Source organism: Bos grunniens, chromosome 3, assembly GCF_055505025.1.
Source record: "Bos grunniens cultivar Pamir isolate PY7600 chromosome 3, Bosgru_T2T1.0, whole genome shotgun sequence".
In the NCBI taxonomy this organism is placed as follows: domain Eukaryota; kingdom Metazoa; phylum Chordata; class Mammalia; order Artiodactyla; family Bovidae; genus Bos; species Bos grunniens.
This window is the reverse complement of record NC_141167.1, coordinates 15,798,117-15,803,233: the sequence shown is the minus strand read 5'-3', so window position 1 is coordinate 15,803,233 and position 5,117 is coordinate 15,798,117.

The following is a 5,117-nucleotide window of genomic DNA, read 5'->3' as shown; positions in this document are numbered from 1 at the left end:
GAAGCAGGGCAAAGGTTAACTGAATTCTGCCAAGAGAATACACTAGTCATAGCAAATACCCTTTTTCAATAACACAAGAAATGACTTTACACATGGACATCACCAAATGGTCAATACCAAAATCAAACTGATTACATTCTTTGTAGCTGAAGATGGAGAAGCTGTATACAGTCAGCAAAAACAAGACCTGAAGCTGACTGTGGCTCAGATCATCAGCTTCTCATAGCAAAATTCACACTTAAACTAAAGAAAATTGGGAAAAACAATAGGCCAGCCAGGTATGACTTATATCAAATCCTGTGTGAATTTGCAGTAGAGGTAACGAATAGATTCAAGGGGCTAGATCTAGTTAACAGTGTGCCTGAAGAACAATGGATGAAGTCCATAACACTGTACAGGAGGCAGTGAACAAAACCATCCCAAAGAAAAAGAAAAGCAGGATAGCAAAGTGGTCATCTGAGGAGGCTTTACAAATAGCAGAAGAACAAAAAGAAGTGAAAAGCAAGGGAGAGGGAGAAAGGTACATCCAATTACATGCAGAGTTCCAAAATGAAACTAGAAGAGACAAGAAGGCCTTCTTCAATGAACAGTGCTTAATAATAGAAGAAAACAACAAAAAGGCAAAGACTAGAGATTCTCTTCAGGAAAACTGGAAACTTCAAGGGAGCATTCCACCCAAAGAGGGGCACAATAAAGGATAAAAATGGTAGAGACCTAGTAGATGCTGAAGAGATTGAGATGGAAAGCATACAGGGAAGAACTGTATAAAAAAGGATCTTAATGAACTGGATTACTACAATGGTGTGGTTAGTCACCTAGAGCCAGGCATTCTGGAGTACCAAGTCAAGTGGGTCTTAAGAAACACTGCTGTTAATAAAGCTAGTGGATGGAATGAAATTCCAGCAGAACTATTTCAGTCCCTAAAGGATGATGCCATCAAGGTTTTGTATTCATTATGTCAGCAAATCTGGAAGACCCAGCAGTGGCCACAGGACTGGAAAAGGTCAATCCTCATCCCAATCCCCAAGAAGGGTAATACCAAAGAATGTGATAACCATTGGACAGTTGCACTCATCTCCCATGATAGTAAGGTCATGCTTAAAATCTTGGATTCTAGGGTTCAGCAAAATGTGACATCAAGAACTTCCAGATGTCCAAGCTGGGTTTAGAAAAGGAAGAGGAATTAGAGATCAAATTGCCAACATTCGCTGGCTTATAGAGAAAGCAAGGGAACTTCAGAAAAACATCTATCTCTATTTCATTGACTATGCCAAAGCCTTTGTGTGGATCATGACAAACTGTGGAAAGCTCCCAGAGAGATGGGAATACCAGACCATCTTACTTGTCTCCTGAGAAACCTGTATGCGGGTCAAGATGCAACAGTAAGAACCCTGTATGGAACAACTGATTGGTTCAAGATTGAGAAAGGAGTATGACAGGGCTGTCTACTGTCACCCTATTTAATCTATACACTCACCGCATCATGAGAAATGTCGGGCTGGATGAGTTACAAGCTGGAATCAAGATAGGCGGGAGAAACATCAACAACCTCAGATATGCGGATGATACATACCACTCTAATGGCATAAAGTGAAGAGGAACTAAAGAGTCTCTTGATGAGGGTGAAGAAGGGGAGTGAAAGAGCCTGCTTAAGACTAAATATTAAAAACAGTAAGATCATGGCATCCACCCCCATCACTGCATGGCAAATAGAAGGGGAAAAGGTGGAAGTAGTGACAGATTTCCTCTTCTTGGGCTCCAAAATCTCTGCAGACATTGATTGCAGCCATGAAATCAGAAGACAATTGCTTCTTGGCAGGAAAGCAATGACAAACCTAGACAGCATATTGAAAAGCAGAGACATTACTTTGCCATCAAAGGTCCGTGTATAGTCAAGGCAATGGTCTTCCCAGTGGTCACATACAGTTGTGAGAGTTGAACCATAAAGAAGTCAGAACACTAAAGAATTGATGCCTTCAAACTATGGTACTGGAGAAGACTCCTGAAAGTCCCTTGGACTGCAAGGAGATCAAATCAGTCAATCCTAAAGGAAATCAACCCTGAATACTCATTGGAAGGACTGATGCTTGAAGCTGAAGCTCCAATACTTTGGCCACCTGATAAGAAGAGCCAACTCATTGGAAAGACACTGATGCTGGGAAAGATTGAGGGCAGGAGGAGAAGCGGGCAGCAGAGGATGAAACGGTTGGATGGCATCACTGACTCAATCGACATAAGTTTGAGTAATCTCTGGGAGATAGTGAAGGAAGGGAAGCCTGGCACGCTGCAGTCCATGGGGTTGCGAAGAGCTGGACATGACTTAGTGACTGAATGACAACAACAAAAAAACAAGAGACCATGGTTTCTTCCTCATTGTGGGTGAGTTTAACCCATTTTCAGTTAATATTATTGATATGCTTTTGTTTCTACCTTTTTTTTTTTGGCAGGGGGACTTTCTATTTATCATGCCTTTTTTCTGCAACTTTCACCTTTCCTGCTTTGTTGGATTTATGAAATTTTCATTATTCCTCTCTTCAGATTTTTAAGTTATACACTTTATTTCTGTTCTTCTAGTTACCATTACATTTTTTCACCTTATAAGGCCTTATCCTTTTTCAGAACTCAAGGATTCCTAATTTCAGATCTCCCTTTTTCCACATTCTGTGTTTTCTTCTTTTCATTATCCTTTTCATATTTAATTCTTAAAAACTACCATGTATGATATACACAGAAAAAATGGAGCAGATTAACTGGCGGAAAAAAGGCCCTAAAAGAGAAAGAAAGGATTTTTCAGTGATCTTTTTATAAAGTTAAACAAGAAAGAAAACCTCAATGTATGACAAACTCTTAGAGGTGGGAAAAATTGAGGGGTTTCTCCCTTAGACTGTGTATGGCTGTTTCAGCCAGAGAATACGGAGTAGGGAGTTCTGGGAATCTGAGATGTTTGGATGGAGCTGAGCATACTTTTGGTTTTCTTCTTGTCAAAATCTTGTACAGCTTGACAATGAGGTCAGTGACAAAAGCTTTCAAGGCGGCAGTTTATATTTGTCTAGTATTGGAAATATATTTTTAACTTGCTTATTGTATTCTCTCTTTCACTTATGCTGCTGCTGCTGCTGCTAAGTCCCTTCAGTATGGAAGGGAGCAAATTAGAGAACCTAGATCACAAGCTTGCTGATGTATTACAATTAAAACTCCCTTACTTTAGGGACTTCTCTGGTGGTCCAGTGGCTAATGTTTCATGTTCCCAAGGCAAGGGGCCCAGGTTCAATCCCTGGTCAGGGAACTAGATCCCACGTCACAACTAAAGATCCCTTATTTCATTCACAGATCTTTACACACTTCTTGCCACATCTTTACACATTTCTTGCCTACACAGCTGCTCTTCCAAGGGGACCTCACGTCATGCTGACAACAATAGAGCTCCCTGCTTGCTGCTGCCAAGTCGCTTCAGTCGTGCCCAACTCTGCATGACCCCATAGACGGCAGCCCACCAGGCTCCCCCGTCCCTGGGATTCTCCAGGCAAGAACACTGGAGTGGGTTGCCATTTCCTTCTCCGGTGCATGAAGGTGAAAAGTGAAAGTGAAGTCGCTCACTACTTCCTCTTAAAATGTGTCCTCCTCCTATAGTCTTAAGTAATTTGGAGTTTCTCAGATGAGAAGCATGGGAAGGGGAGATAGGATGGGAAGGGGAAGCACTAAGCAGGGCAAAATGAGGATTTCATGTAGGAAATGAGAAAACTGTTAAGTTGAAAAAAGGCAAATCCCATGACTATAACTACTTAAAGAATTCCCAGTACTTCCCTGGTGGTCCAATGGTTAAGACTCTGCACTTCCACTGCAGGGGGTACTGGTTTGATGCTGGGTGGGGAACTAAGATCCTCATGCCATGTGGCCAAACACAGAATTCCCTGTGTGGCTGGCAAACTGATTCTGAAGACAATTCCAAAATAAGGTAACAGAGATTTAGGGAACTTGAAAGAGTGTAAACAATATGTAGTCTCCTAAAATAACTGGCAAACTGTTACAGAAAAAAAGGTATTTGATGACATTTGTTAAAGATGACAAACGACAAGGCAGACTTTCTTCAGGACCAGCGTGATAGGCAGAGGGACCAGTGCAATGGGGTTTTAGTCAGGCTCAACTCTGAATATACTGTGGACAAGTGGGTATTTACAGCCAAGGAGTAGGTAGGGGTCAGTGAATGGAAAATTATTAAGAGAAAACATTAGGGAAAAGAAGGGAAAACATTAGGGGTAAAGGAGGGTTCTGGCTAAATCATCCTTACAGGATTCTTGCCGAAACAGGCCAGGGTAATCAGACGTTACCTGAAGGATGATGGAGGATGAGAAATCTGATCAGACACTCAGGGTGGAGAGTTCTGTTTAAAATGACTAGCAGGGTTCTTGCTAAAAATAGATTTTTTTAAGGAAGCGTGCAGGTGAGCCTCAGAAAGTTTCAGGAACCTGACTAAAGTTTAGTCAAGCAAAAACATATTCAGTAAAAGATTTAATTTAGATCCTTAAGTTCTAGTGTGCTTGTTCAAAACAGCACGAGTATTCATTTATAATCATCACTCAACATTACTCTTCAAAACATGGTTAATGAAAGGAAAGCAATGTAAAAAAGTTGTGACTGAGCCTAAACTTGAAAAGGCCTGATTTCTGAATTTCGGATCAAGCTGTTTGGCCACAACTCAAAAAAAGGCATAAACATTTTTTGACATGATCAAGGAATATTGTGTACAATTATAAAAACTGTAGCTTAAATAAAGATTGGTTCATCCTTTTAAGGGAATATTTGGAATTTACCAAATGTCACGTTCCAAAGTGAAGTTGCTAAACTAAACATAACAAAAACAGTGCTCTTTTCAACTCAATTAAAGGGCCTATGGAAATTTTCCATGTGCTATCACATGGAAAATGCCAGGCAGTTCTAAGAGTTAAACCTGTATCAATCTCTTAACAAGAAAACAAAAAATAGATCCAAAAATTTGCTCCCTGAAAGTTGCAAAGTATCACGACACCCTACCTTACTAAGATGAAATTCAGATGATACCCTAGGTGACTATGCTTACACCTCAGGTGGACACATCAATGAAAAAGAACAGGGGTATC